Here is a 14,253-nt window from a genome sequence, read left to right as displayed (position 1 = left end):
TCTTAGTACCATGTTTATATAGTCCAGAGGTTCAAATTGAGCAGAAATCGCATCAATATCCAGAAATTAAAAAAAATACACTGGCAGTGTTACTCATACCGAATGTGTGGCTTACAGCAGATGCATCTTACTGGTAAAACTTTCATACCAACGCTTATTTGAACATAGTCCACTAGAAACTGGAGGCAGGCTTGTGACTGAAACCCGATGTTCAACTTGCTGCACCGTTCTGTACTGCATATCCACAACAGTCATTTACTTGGATGTCTGCTGCATATATTTAAAATTAAGGGCTGGATTCTCCTCCACGACCCTGACCAAAATTAGGTGGAATACCAGGGGAGATGGAAGGAAGATTATGGTGGTGAGGTCTACAGCTGCTTTACTCCTCTGTGCTGCATTTCCCTCTCTTTTCCTGTGTCTAGACTACTGCTGGCCGCTCCTTCCCCGCCGACTATATGCAAATGGTGGCTGGGGGCGGGGCAAGGTATGGTCCGATTCCCAGCGTATGCACATCTGCCCCACTTTCCTTTGCTTCCCAGGGCCGCAAAATGTAAGAATGGTGTACGCCCCTGGAAGCAGCAGTAGAATCATATAATGTTTACAGCACAGGAGGCGGCCATTTGCCCCTCAAGCCCATGGCGGCTCTCAGCAAGAGCACTTCAGCTTGTCCACTTCCCCGTACTTTCCCCATAACCCTGCAAATTTTTCTCCTTCAAGTACTTATCCAATTCCCCTTTGAAAGGTTCATCATAACTTCCTTGCTTTTGTACTCTCAGACTCTATTTATGAAGTCCAGGATCCAATATATGTTTTTTTTTTAAACCGCTTTCTCAACCTGCCCTGCCACCTTCAACGATTAGTGCACATATTCCCCCAGGTTCTCCTTAATTAATCCACACTTGTCCAAGTAATTGTTAATTTTGCCCCAGATCATCATTTCCAAAAGCTTCCCCACTACCAAGGTTAAATTGACTGGCCTGTAGTTACTGGCTTTATCCTTACACCCTTTTTGAACAAGGATGTAACATTTGCAATTCTCCAGTCCTCTGGCACCATCTAAGGAGGATTGGAAGATTATGGCCAGCACCTCCATAATGTCCACCCTTATCTCCCTCATTATCCTAGATGCATCCCATCCGGTTCTGGTGACTGTATCTACTTTAAGTACAGCCAGCCTTTCTATAACCACCTCTTAATTGTTACCCCATCCAGTATCTCAACTATGTTCTCTTTCACTATGACTTTGGCAGCATCATCTTCCTTGGTTAAGACAGATACAAAGTACACATTTAGTACTTCATCCATACCCTCTGTCTCATGTATTGGTCCCCATTCGAGTCTCTGACCGGCCCCAACCCTTCTCTTACTACCCATTTATTATTGATATGCTGTTTAGATTCCCTTTCATGTTAGCTGCCTGTCTATGCTCATACTCTCTCTTTGCCCCTCTTATTTCCTTTCTCACTTCCCCTGTGAACTTTCTATATTCAGCCTGATTCTCACTTGTATTCTCAACCTGGCATCTGTCACACACCTTTTTCTGCTTCATCTTACTCTATCTTTTTCGTCATCCAGGGAGCTGTGTCTTTGGTTGCCCTACCTTTCCCCCTTGTGGGAATGCACCTCGACTGTACCCGAACCATTTCCTCTATAAATTGTTCAATTACAGTTTTGCCTGCCAATCTTTGATTCTAAATTACCCGGACCAGATCTGTTCTCAACCTACTGAAATTGGCCGCCCTCCAATTAAGTATTTTTCCTCTAGATTGCTCTTTGTCTTTTTCGATAGCTAATCTAAACTGATGATACAATGATCACTGTTCCCTAAATGTTCCCCTACTCTCACATACTTCACTTGACCCATCTCATTCCTCAGCACCTGATCCAGCAATGGCGCCATCCTCATTGGGCCGGAAATGTACTGATCAAGAAAGCTGTCCTGAACACACCAGAAATTCTTCCCCCTCTCTGCCCTTTACACTATTACTATCCCAGTCTATATTAGGATAATTGAAGTCCCCCATTATCACTACTCTATAGTTCTTGCAGCTCTCTGTAATTCTCCTGCAAATGTGCCCCTCTATATCCTTCCCCACCAGTTAGTGGCCTAAAGAATACATAGAAACATAGAATATAGGTGCAGGAGAAGGGCCATTCGGCCCTTCGAGCCTGCACCACCATTCAATATGATCATGGTTGATCATGCAACTTCAGTACCCCAACCCTGCTTTCTCTCCATATCCCTTGATTCCTTTAGCCATAAGAGTCACATCTAACTACCTTTTGAATATATCTAACGAACTGGCCTCAACAACTTCTGTGGTAGAGAATTCCACAGGTTCACAATTCTCTGGGTGAAGAAGTTTCTCCTCATCTCGGTCCTAAATGGCTTACCCCTTATCCTTCGACTGTGACCCCTGGTTCTGGACTTCCCCAACATTTGGAACATTCTTCCTGCATCTAATAGTGTAATGGCACCTCCATTGTTTCTGAACACTAACCAAATAGATTGCCCTTGACCCCTACAGGACATCCTCTCTCTCCAGCACTGTAGCATTCACCTTAATATTGCCACCCCACCTCGTTCTTGAACACCTTATATCCATTAATATTTAGTACTCAATCCTACACCTTTCTGTGCCAGGTCTCCGCTTTTGCCACGACATCATATTCCCATGCGGCTATTTGCGCCTGCAGTTCGCCAACCTTATTTACCATGCTTCGTGAGTTTACACACATATGCCCTGTGTACATACCTTAGTCTGACCCCATGTAATACCATACTATTACTCTCCCAATTCTTTGTGCACCCTGTTTCCTCTTTCTAATCATACATCCTGGTGCCCATCCCACTGCCAAATTCATTAAACCCTCCCGAACAGCAGCAAACCTGCCGCCGTGAGGACATTGGTCCCAGCTCTGTTGAGGTTTAACCCATCCACCCTGTAGAGGTTCCACCACCCCCAGAACCGGTCTCAATGTCCCAGGAATCTAAAGCCCTCCAACCTGCACCAACTCTCCAGCCACGCATTCATCTGCTCTATCCAACTATTTCTATATTCACTAGCTTGTGGCACCGGGAGTAATCTGGAGATTACTATCTTTAAGGTCCTGCTTTTTAAACCTCTTTCCTAGCTCCCTAAAATCTGCCTGTAGTATCTCATCCCTCTTTCTACCTATTTTGTTGATACCGATATGGACCACGACCTCTGGCTAGTCACTCTCCCCCCTCAGAATGTCCTGCTGCTGCTCAATGACATCCTTGACCCTGGCACCAGGGAAGGAATATACCATCCTGGAATCATGTTTGTGGATGCAGAAACACCTGCCTGTTCTCCTAACTATTGAATCTCCTATCACTATTGCTTTCCCGATCTTCCTCCTCCCCCCTTGTATGTCTGAACCACCTGTGGTGCCGTGGTTCTGGCTGTACTTCCCAGAGGAACCATTGCCCTCACCAGTACTCAGTACTGAATACTGAGTAGCAGCCAAGAGATTATGGAGTCGAGGCACACGTCCAAGTAGAGCCCTCCTCTTCCCCAGTTCAGGACCACGACTCAGGCTGCTGAAGGCCTTGATCTCAGCCAAGGCCTTCAGTGAGAGCTTTTGTTCAAACTTAGGGGCGCTTCAGCATCTTTAAATGGCGCTCCCGCCTCTTCTGGTGGAGTGGCAGCATTCCTTCTGCTGTCGTGCGGTCAGGATTCTGGTCTTGGCATTGGGAGTTCTGCTAGGGTAATTGGTTGGGGCAGGTTCGGAGAGGAGGCCCAAGTTCTTCCGTGATGGAACCACACCCGTAAGAAAGAAATGCAGCCCCAAAATGTCAAATATGCGTGTTTGTATATGCAATGAAGATTACAAGAGAAAGTGATTAATAGTCAGGGGAAAATGTGAGTTAGACACTGAGGGGGATTAGGTGTTGTCAAAACACAGCAATGCTTGAGAGAAGTTTTAACTGTTGTCTTGCATTTCCCAAACACAGCACAGATCTTGGGAGAACTGCAGTGGTCAATACTCCCAATGCAGTTAATACCCAATGATGCTTAGATTGCGTGTAACACAAACATTTGTAATTTTATCAACTAAAACACCACAATTGATTACCAGGAAATAACAGCGTGGGAGGGTAAATGTCACATGTATACACACAAACATGAAGCTGCTTTGCAGGTGCTCTGGTCAGTTCACACGAGCAATACATACACTGAGCCAAGGTTACAGGACAAAAAATCTCTTCCGAAAGACATCAGATAGTGAACCGTGTGTTCTGATTCTACTGTATTCAGGTTGATTTTTTTTTGAAGAGGATGGGCGGGGAAGTGAATTTTAATTCTGTGGGTGTAAATATACAGTCTAATCACTAACACGTTCCTTTGGTTCACATCCACTGTGAATGTCTAAACAATGAAGATCTTTATCCCCAGTCCATCTGTTTTCACCAGGAACCGAGGATTAAATCCTAGGAGGAGTAAGGAAACCTCTCACTCGATTAGCTCCAACTGCCATGACATCATAGGTGGGCTGATCTCTCAAACTTCATTCTTGTGTTTTTAAGGAGACTGTCAGTCTGCGTTACATTGAGATCCTGTGTCTACCAACTGCACACCCACCATCCACGGAGTCTGGCCCTGAAGCAGTAAAAGCAGCACAGACAGTGGCATCAGCAACAGCAAAGAGTCGCATGATCTTTCTGTTAACTGAAAGCAGAACCTGGAATCGAGTCTGGCACAGTGCATTACTGAGATATTCCTTTCAGACTTCCTGCAGCTTACTGTATGTAGACGATTTTGAGAGAAAACAATGCTTCTGGATCTTTAACAACATGGGACAGAGTGCTTCATGAGTCTGTTTATTGCTTCAGAAATCCATGTCACATTACCACAAACAGCAGTACAAATATTTGGAAACTTTTTATCTGACTCTGGAACTTTACTGCAACACGCACACAGGAAAGGAATCAGGTTTGTATTATGCATGAAGATTAAGTAGAACTAGCTGAGCTTTCTTTTTGAACGAAAGCGTGACTTATTTTGTTCCTCCAGCCTGCATTTCACTTTATTGCACATAGTGAAGTGTAACATGAAGCAATAATGCAATCCTACCACTTTGCTAATGACAGTAATTAGTCCAGTGTATGTTCTCGCTCAGAGTATTCCTTTCGAGTAGCTTTGTGATTTAAAAAAGCACAAGACAATAAAGGGATAACATTCACCTTATTTGGTGTTTTTTGAAACGTGTTATTTTGATTAAACATGAAGTGGTTAGTCAAAAGTCTATTACTTTGCACTTTGGGACATCCTGCAGGATTCATGGGTAGCAGCATTTGATTCAAAAAAGTGGTCTCAGGAAGTTAATGCCCTGAAGCTTTAAATCTGTATGCTATGTTTTCAGTCTAACCTTATTTAATACCAATAACATATGCACTTAGTCTTCAGAAACATTTCATTCTTCCAATGTTCAATAATTGTGTCATTAAAAAGAAACTCCATGTTGTTTATTGTTGCAAATTTTATGTATCATATTTCTTAGACTGAAAAAGATTGCCAGCCAGAACTGCTTTAGCTAACAGGATAATAAACCTTCCTACTGCTTGAGCAGCAAAATGAGTTTCCTCAGACCACATCAAGATCAATGTTTGACTCTTTGGTTTAATGCCAAGGTTTTGAATGTTAAATCAAATTACAGCTCAAATTGCAGCCAGTTGGTCTGTATTGCAAGTCGTAGAGTGTCATGGGAACACAAGAGTGCTGAAGTTTTACCTAGGCTGCTTTCAATGTTGAAGCATTAGCTCAATTAGCTGTTTTTGTTTAAATAGTGTTTACATAACAATGTCTCCTCCTGCAGATAGTACCACTTTCATTTCATGTCAAATTACAGAACACGGGCAATTTTATTCAGCAATGCCATATAAGTATCCAAAATAATCTTGTCGATTTTGAAATGTAACTTTTAAGTAATGTCAAATTATTTCAGTGGTTATATATGAATAATTATTTGACAGTTTAAACACCAATGTGATTGGATGTCTTGGCAATTGCCGATATTACTGTCACCTCAATATTCGCCAAAAGGTGGCATGTTTTTAATGAGATAAGACTAGCTCTGCCGGCACTCGTTCTCAAAAAACAGTGGGTAATGTAATTGCAGGATCTGTTTGTAGAAAGTGCGTTTCTGGAAGGTGATTCTAATCTTCCAGAGTCTCCTTTTTACTCATCCCTTTATCCACTCCAAAAAAAAGTACGCTAAGAGCTCAGTCACGAACAGGAAAAATTTAACATTTATGGCCGAGTTGCATATGAACTGGATTGAGGCTCAAAATGTCTGCATAAGAATAATAAGTAGCACAATATCAGTCGTTCATCTGAATTAACAGTGGGTGAGTTGTACTCATGTATTGTAAGCATTGAACAGTTACGCAGTGGCGGGTGCATTGATCATTTCCAGAATCAGCAATATTTAATGTACCTGTACTTACTTTTTTTGAGCTTTGCCTCTGAAAAATACATTGCTTTATCAACTCAGGACAAAGCAAGTGGCAAAACGTATTGCGAAGCTTAATGTATTATTTTGAAAAGACAGGACAAAGCAACGAATCGAAGTGACTGTACTAGCCATGGTCTTTTTTCACTAGCATTGCACAACAAAAGGTAGAAAGTGGGTGGGGAAAATAAATGATAAAATTCTTAAAAATCTTAAACTCAAGAGTTATCAGCCAGTTAGTGAGACAAAAGTCAGCAATGAAAGGGGGTCAGAGTATATCAAGCAAGTTATATTATAAACTGAATGTGCCAACCGTTGACATTAGACAAGACTGATTTAGAGCCAACAAGAGCTGGAGGCGCCATAATTCTTTTTTAAATTCTTGATTGGATAGAATGCTGTAGGCAAGAGAGCATGAGCAAGGTGTTCTTAGAACCATTGAATGATACAGCACAGGTGGTGGTCATTTGGCCCAGTGTGTTTATGCCTGCTCTTTGAAAGAGCCATCCAATTAGTCCTACTCCCCTGCTCTTTCCTCAGAGCCCTGCAAATGTTTTCCCTTCATGTATTTATCCAGTTCCCTTTTGAAAGTACTACTGATTCTGCTTCCACCACCCTTTCAGACAATGCATTCCAGACCCTAACACGTAAAAAAAAGTTTCCTCTTGTCGCCTGTTTCTTTTGGAAATTACCTTAAATTTGTCTTATGGTTATCAAACCTTATGCTACTGAAAACAGTTTCTCCTTATTTATTCTATTAAAACTCTTCTTACAACACAAAACAAAGTCAGCATAATATGACCATCTGCAGAGTTCTCCAACTTTAGTTCCAAATTGTATGCGGTAAGGCATCCCAATACAGAGAAAAATTGATGCCAAGCCAATTATGAGGATATTAGAAGAGGTGACTAAAAGCTTGGTCAAGAGGTGGTTTTAACAAGGCTCTTAAAGGAAGAGAGGGAGGTAAAGAAGCGGAGAGGTTTAGGGTGGGAATTCCAGAGTATAGGTGCCTAAATGGCTGGAGGCACACTGCCAACGGTGAGGCGAAGAGAGTGGAAGATGCACAAAAGGCAAAAGTTGGAGGAACACAGAGTTCTGAGACTGGAGGTGGTTACAGAAATAAAGAGGAGCGAGGTCATTAAGAGATTTAAATGGGAGATTGCAATTTTTAAATTTTACGGGTTGGAGGACCAAGAGCTAATGTAGCAACTTTCAGGGTATTGGGTGAATGGGGCTTGGAATGAAATAAGGTGTGCGCAATAGAGTTTTGGGTGAGCTGAAGTTTATGGAGGGTGGAGAATGGGGCATCAACCATATGAACATTGGAATAGTCGAGTCTGGAGACGAATAAGGTTTCAGCACCAGATGGACTTAAGTAAGGGCAGAGGTAGTCAACGTAATGGAGCTGGAAGTAGGCGGTGTTTATGATGGAGAGGATTGAGATTTGGAAACTCAGCACCAGGGCAACTAGGATGCTGAAGTTATTACCAGTCTGATTCATTCTGAGACAGTGGTCGACGAGAGGAATGGAATCAGTGGCTTTATAAATCCAAGTTGTCATTTTTAAAGACAGAGAGTTTGTGGCGGGATCTGAAGGCAATGGCTTCTGTCTTCCCAAAGTTCACCTGTAGGAAACTACAGTTCACCCAAGATTGGATGTCAACACAGAGGAAGTGGAGGGATAGAGAAAAAGATAGACATCATATAGCTAGAATCTGAACCCATTGTCTTCGGATGATGTTGCCAAGGGACAGCATGTAGATGAGGAATAGGAGGGGGCTAATAAGTAAGGATCAGCATTACACTGTACTCCCATTTAATTGTTTTAGGCTGCGCCCAAACGGTTACAGAAATCAAATCATTGTGATATCAATTTTCTGCCAGCTGATCAAATATGTGGATACATGAAAATGTCACAACTTCCTGATTTAACAGGAATTAAATGATTCAGACTTGTGCGCGGACATCATGCTGCCTGAACCACCACTTCTTCAGATTGCATTCTCCAGTTAATAGAGTACAGGTGTGAACTGCCTAGCCAGCAAACCCAAAACTGAAAGTATGATAATAAAAAACTATCCAATAGCAACAGAACAACCAGAGTAATCGATTTCACATGTCAGGTGTAGACAAGCATTTATGCTCTGTGGTTAATGCCTTGACTGAGGCACCACCAGAACTTGATTTCAAATAAAATTAAAACTGTTCGGAAAAGAGCAGTCAGCATAAATATATATATTTTTAAAAGGCTACCAAGTCTTGCCATGGATCCTTTACCTCAATTTAGGAGTAATTTAGTGCTTTTTTTGCTGATTTCATGCTGCTTTGCGAGAAATCCTCCGTACCACTTTTCTTTGTTCTTGGGATGTGGGTGACAACAGCAAGACAGTTTTTACGGCCTATCTTGAGTAGCCCTGAGAACATTAAGAGTCAGCTGTGTACTGTGGGACTGAAAACATATGTGGGCCAGACAAAGTAGGGGCTGTAAGTTACCTAACTTGAAGGCAATTAGTGCACCAGTTGAGTTTTTGTGACAATCCGGCAGTTTTCATGGTCATTTTCCTTGGTCCAAGCCCAAAAATGTCCAGATTGACAAGTTACAATTTCACAACTTGCCATGGTGAGAATTGAGTTTACAACCTCCAGGTCTCTGCTCGTCCAGTATTGTGTTGTACCAAAATTTGAAGCCTTAATAAAAGCATCCAACAGTGTGGAAATGTTTTTATTACATTAAAAAAACCTAATTATTTATGGTGAATAAACATCGAAGAGTAGTGAATTACAAAGAACGAAGAAGTATTGTTCCCAGCATAACTGTGGCTTGGGTTATTTTTTTTTAAAAGCATGAGCCTGCAATTCACATTCTCAAAGCAAAGCTGTATAATATCGTATTGACATGAGTTGCCTTAATGATAAGCTAATTAAATGCTACTTGATTGAAAGTCTCTTAAATGTAATAGTTTTATAATAATACTGGATGATCTCCCATGGCATTGCTCATAGGCAAGAAACAGCCTCGAGCGTGGTTATGCAGTTTAGTTGCAAAGTGGACCAGTTTTTAACTAGGTCTGTCCCTTTTAAGGTCAATACTCTATTACTTACTCTGGGGGAAGTATTCAAATAGGCACACCATGAAGTTAGTTAAAGGCTAATTGCTGTTGCTCGGGGAAATTTATCGACATTGGCAGCTGCCGGTAAATCCCTAGCTCCTCCCCTTGTATAATTAATGTCAGCAGAAACCAGAAAGCTTTTTAGTTAAGATTGTGATTTGCTGCCATTTTATGAAGAAGATATTTTAACCAATCGGGTGTACGCGTAACACTTTGAGTTGTGACAGACATGCTTGGTACAAGGCATGCTTTTTAAAAACTTAATATAGATTTTTTTGAATTTCTTTGTCTCCACACTTTTTTACCACTTCACTTGGGGAGTCCCGAACAGAATGGATTTGGAGAGTCACACTTTGGTCAAGAGGAAATCACCTTGCAAACATCTAACAATATTACTGTTGAATCAATAACCAAAAGTTCCCAAGAACAATCCCTCCAATTTCACCTATTTTGAGCGAAGTGTTTACCGTGATAATAAGGCTAGCATCACAAACTTGTCTTGTTTGGCATCAAGGTAGCAGCAATGTGCTGCCCTATATTACACTGCTCGTTGACTGAGAATGGGATAAAGTTCAACTCTCGGGCAAACATTACAAGATCACAATGTGACCTTTTTACACAGATATTCATTTATTAATCTGTTAAACGCAAACAAAACTACTCAATATTATAATACATTCATCAATTCAGCATGTACTTGCAATGTTCAGTAAGTTGTTTTCTGAGCTACTGTTGAGTTGTGGTAAAATAATAAATGATGGTGAGATTTTAACCTTTTCAGAAATAGCAATTTTGGCATGCTAAAATGTTCAAGCCTCAGTACACAATTTCATGTTAGATTGCTACATTTTACAGCAAAAGCAACACCAGAAATAACTGACAGATGGAATGATTAGGTGACTTGATTGGTCTTCAAAACTGTAAAATTAAAAATATTTATTCTGTAGCTACCCATAGGTCATCATGGTCAATCTACATTTCTGAAATATCTGCATGAGACATTGAGAGAAAAAACTTGTACTGCTTTATAACCTGTGCTCCCCACACCAATACCCCATACAAACATGGTGAATGCTATTACTGAAGACATGTTATGCTTGCAGTACAGAATAGGCATTGATTGCAGCAATTACACGCAGTGTGGACACTGATCGCAACAGCGGCATTTACAGAATTGATAGTGCAGTATAGGTAATGATTGCAATAACAGCATATACAGAATTGATAATGTAATATGGGTACTAGTCCTGTTTTCTCACCAATATGTTTTCACTGCCTTAAGTAGCTGAAGCTCTAAATATTTTTAAACTGCATAACCAGAATGAATTTAAATCTGTTTTTTTGACAACAAAATACATGGAAGGTGAAATTCGACTTAGGTGGGGATGCAAAATAGGCGGAATTTCATTCCTGCAAAAGTTGGATTTCATCCCCGTCTACTTATTTGGGGTATTTGGGGGAGGGGGGGGGGGAGAAGTAGGGGCTAGGCTGGATAAGTGAATTATTATAAAATAATTCTCCTAGAGATGTGAAAATATAAATAGTTTTTCCACCTAAGAAGACATGTGGATTACATTTCCAGCTTGCTCAATGACGTGTGTCCGCCAATCTGATGCTAATCAGTTTGCAGCTGGTTAGAGAGCAGCAGAGGTCTGGCAGCAACTTTCAAGTCAACCTTCTTGCTTAGAGAATTGCATGTGGCATTTTCATGCAAAGTTTTGCGTTGCTTAATTTTACTTGAAATGCAGTCAGATATTTGCAGGAAACTCCAAAATCCATTGCTGTTGTCATACTTAAGATAGCAACTACTAATGTCAGTAACAAAATGGGCTAAATTGTCAGATCCTGTGCAACAATAAAAGATTTTATAATAAAAGCAATTACATGCAGTGTGGACACTGATCGCAATAGCGGCATTTACAGAATTGATAGTGCAGTATAGGTAATGATTGCAATAAAAACATATACAGAATTGATAATGTAATATGGATATTGATCCTGTTTTCTCACTGACATTGTTTTCACTGCCTTAAGTAGCTGAGACTCTAACTATTTTATTGTTGCATGTTTAAATGATAATGCTTCTTAAATGATGTGTGACTGATCTCGAGTCACTGACAAGATACCTATTGCTTTAATGAGTATGCCAGTGGCTCACATTAAGCATTGTCCATATGTCTAAAATGCTGCAATTAATTCCTGGAGCTTGCAAAATATTGCTATTTCACCTGAAAAACTGTCATATGTTGCTTGTTAACTACAAAAATAACCCCCAAAGCATGAACTTCTGTTTCACTTGCAATGACAGACAGCTGGCTCTGAAGGACTTCTGTACAAATAAAAACCAAGCATCAAAATTCGATGGGCCAAATGGCCTCCTTTTGTGCTGTACTATTCTCTGATTCTATTATACAAAATAAACTCTACGAAGTTCACTGATAGTTCCACTGCAACTTTGATTTTAAAGTACTTTTGGTCAGATCATATTGCAAGAACATAACATAATAGCAGGTGTAGGCAATACGGCCCATCGAGCCTGCTTCACCATTCAATAAGATCATGGTTGAACTTCTACATCAACTTCACTTTCCCACCCTATCCCCAAATCCCTTGATTCCCCTAGTGCCCAAAAATCTATTGATTTCAACCTTGAATCTACTGAACAGCCACAGCCCTCTGGGGTAGAGAATTCCAAAGATTCACAACCCTCTGAGTGAAGAAATTTCTCCTAAATGTCCAAATCCTGATCCCTTATCCTGAAATTATGACCCTCTAGTTCTAGGCTCGCCAGCCAGGGGAAACAGCCTCTCCGCATCTACCCTGTCAAGCACTAAGAATTTTATATGTTTCAATGAGATCGCCCCGCAGTCTTCTAAACTCGTGAGTATAGGCCCATTCTACACAATCTCTCCTGTTAGGACAGCCCTCTCATCCCAGAAATCAATCTAGCAAACCTGCATTGCACCTCCTCTGAGGCAAGTATATCATTCCTCAGATAAGGATACCAAATCTGAACACAGTACTCCAGGTGTGGTCTCACCAAAGGCCTATATAATTGCAGCAAGACTTCCTTACTTTTATACTCCAACCACTTTGTAATTAAAGGCAAACATACCATTTACCTTCCAGATTGCTTGCTGTATTTGTATGTTAACTTTCTGTGATTCGTGTACAAAGACCCTCAAATCCCTCTGAATATTTACTCGTGTCTCATCTTTTAAAAAATATTCTGCTTTTCCATTCTTCCTACCAAAGTGGATAATTTCAAAACAACGTGTATTTATACAGTACCTTTAACATAGTAAAAAGTACGAAGGCGTGTCACAGGAGTATTATTACACAAAAAATGTGACACCGAGCCACACAAGAAGAAATTAGGGCAGATGACCAAAAGCTTGGACAAAGAGGTAGGTTTCAAGGAACGTCTTAAAAGAGGAAAGAGGTAGAGAGGCAGAAAGGTTTAGACAAGGAATTCCAGAGTTTAGGGCCTAGGCAACAGAATGCATAGCCACTAATGGTTGAGCAGTTATAGTCAGGGATACTCAAGAGGGCAGAATTAGAGGAATGCAGATATCTCCCGGGGAGGGGGGGGTGGTTATGGGACTGGAGGAGATTACAGCATTAGGGAGGGGCAAGGCCATGGAAGGATTTGAGAACAAGGATGAGAATTTTGAAATCAAGGCATTGATTTACCGGGAGCCAATGTAGATCAGCGAGCACGGGGGTGATGGGTGAACTGGGCTTGGTGCGAATAAGGCAGATAACCTGAAGGCACAGAATAACACGTAGCACACATATGATATCATAGCTATTACTGAAACATAGATTAAAGTCGGGCAGGAATGGCAGCTCAACATTCCTGGTTCCAGGGTTTTTAAGATGAGATTGAGAGGGGGCTAAAAAAGGAGGGAGATCACAATATTGGTTGAAGAAACAATTACAGCTGGAAGAAAGGATGATATGTTAGAATCATCAAATGAGGCCCATATGGGTTGAACTGAAGAACAAAAAAAGGGCAATCACACTGCTGGGAGTATATTATAGACTCCATAACAGTCAGAGAGATAGAAGGGTAAATCAGTAGGAACATTTCTCAGAGGTGCAAAAACAATAGGGCAGTAATAGTAGTGAATTTCAACTACTCTAATATTAACTGGGATAGAATTCGTGTAAAATGTATAGAGTACGCAGAATTCTTAAAATGCCAGGATTTAACAAGCCCAAGAGAGGGGGAAGTTCTGGACTTAGTTTTAAGGAATAAAGCTGGGCAGGTGGAAAGGGTATCAGTGGGAGAGCATTTTGGAGGTGGTGATCATAATTCAGTTAGATTTGGTGTAGTTATGGAAAAGGGCAAAGATAGACAAAGAGTAAAAGTTTTCAATTGGGGAAAGGTCAATTGTACTAAGCCGAGATGTGATTTAGCAAAACTGGAGTGGAAACAGCTACTTGAAGGTAAATCAGTGTCAGAACAGTGGGAGGCATTCAAGGAGGAGATAGTGAGGGTTCAGAGCAAGTATTTTCCCATAAGAAAAAGAGAGAGTCCCAAATCTAGAGCCCCTTGGATATCAAGGAGCATACAGGGGAGGATTCGGGGAAAAAAAGGGAAGCTTTTGTCAGATCTTGAGAGCTCAATACGGCAGAAAGCCTCGAGGAATATAGAAAG

General features: G+C 41.0%; 2 protein-coding genes across 7 annotated transcripts in view; one reads left to right on the top strand and one right to left on the bottom strand.

Moving 5' to 3' along the window:
- ralgps2 (Ral GEF with PH domain and SH3 binding motif 2) overlaps positions 1–14,253 on the bottom strand; it is a 641,885-nt gene that overhangs the window by 143,580 nt on the left and 484,052 nt on the right. The window lies entirely within an intron of this gene.
- Positions 4,584–14,253, top strand: part of angptl1a (angiopoietin-like 1a) — a 70,469-nt gene continuing 60,799 nt past the window's right edge. Inside the window, exon 1 of the mRNA XM_070887413.1 lies at positions 4,584–4,961. The gene's annotated coding sequence lies outside the window, so the exon portion shown is untranslated. The remainder of the gene's footprint in view (positions 4,962–14,253) is intronic.

Source organism: Pristiophorus japonicus, chromosome 8 (genome assembly GCF_044704955.1).
Source record: "Pristiophorus japonicus isolate sPriJap1 chromosome 8, sPriJap1.hap1, whole genome shotgun sequence".
In the NCBI taxonomy this organism is placed as follows: domain Eukaryota; kingdom Metazoa; phylum Chordata; class Chondrichthyes; family Pristiophoridae; genus Pristiophorus; species Pristiophorus japonicus.
The sequence above is the reverse complement of the archived record's forward strand: the minus strand, read 5'-3'. Positions and strand labels throughout refer to the sequence as shown.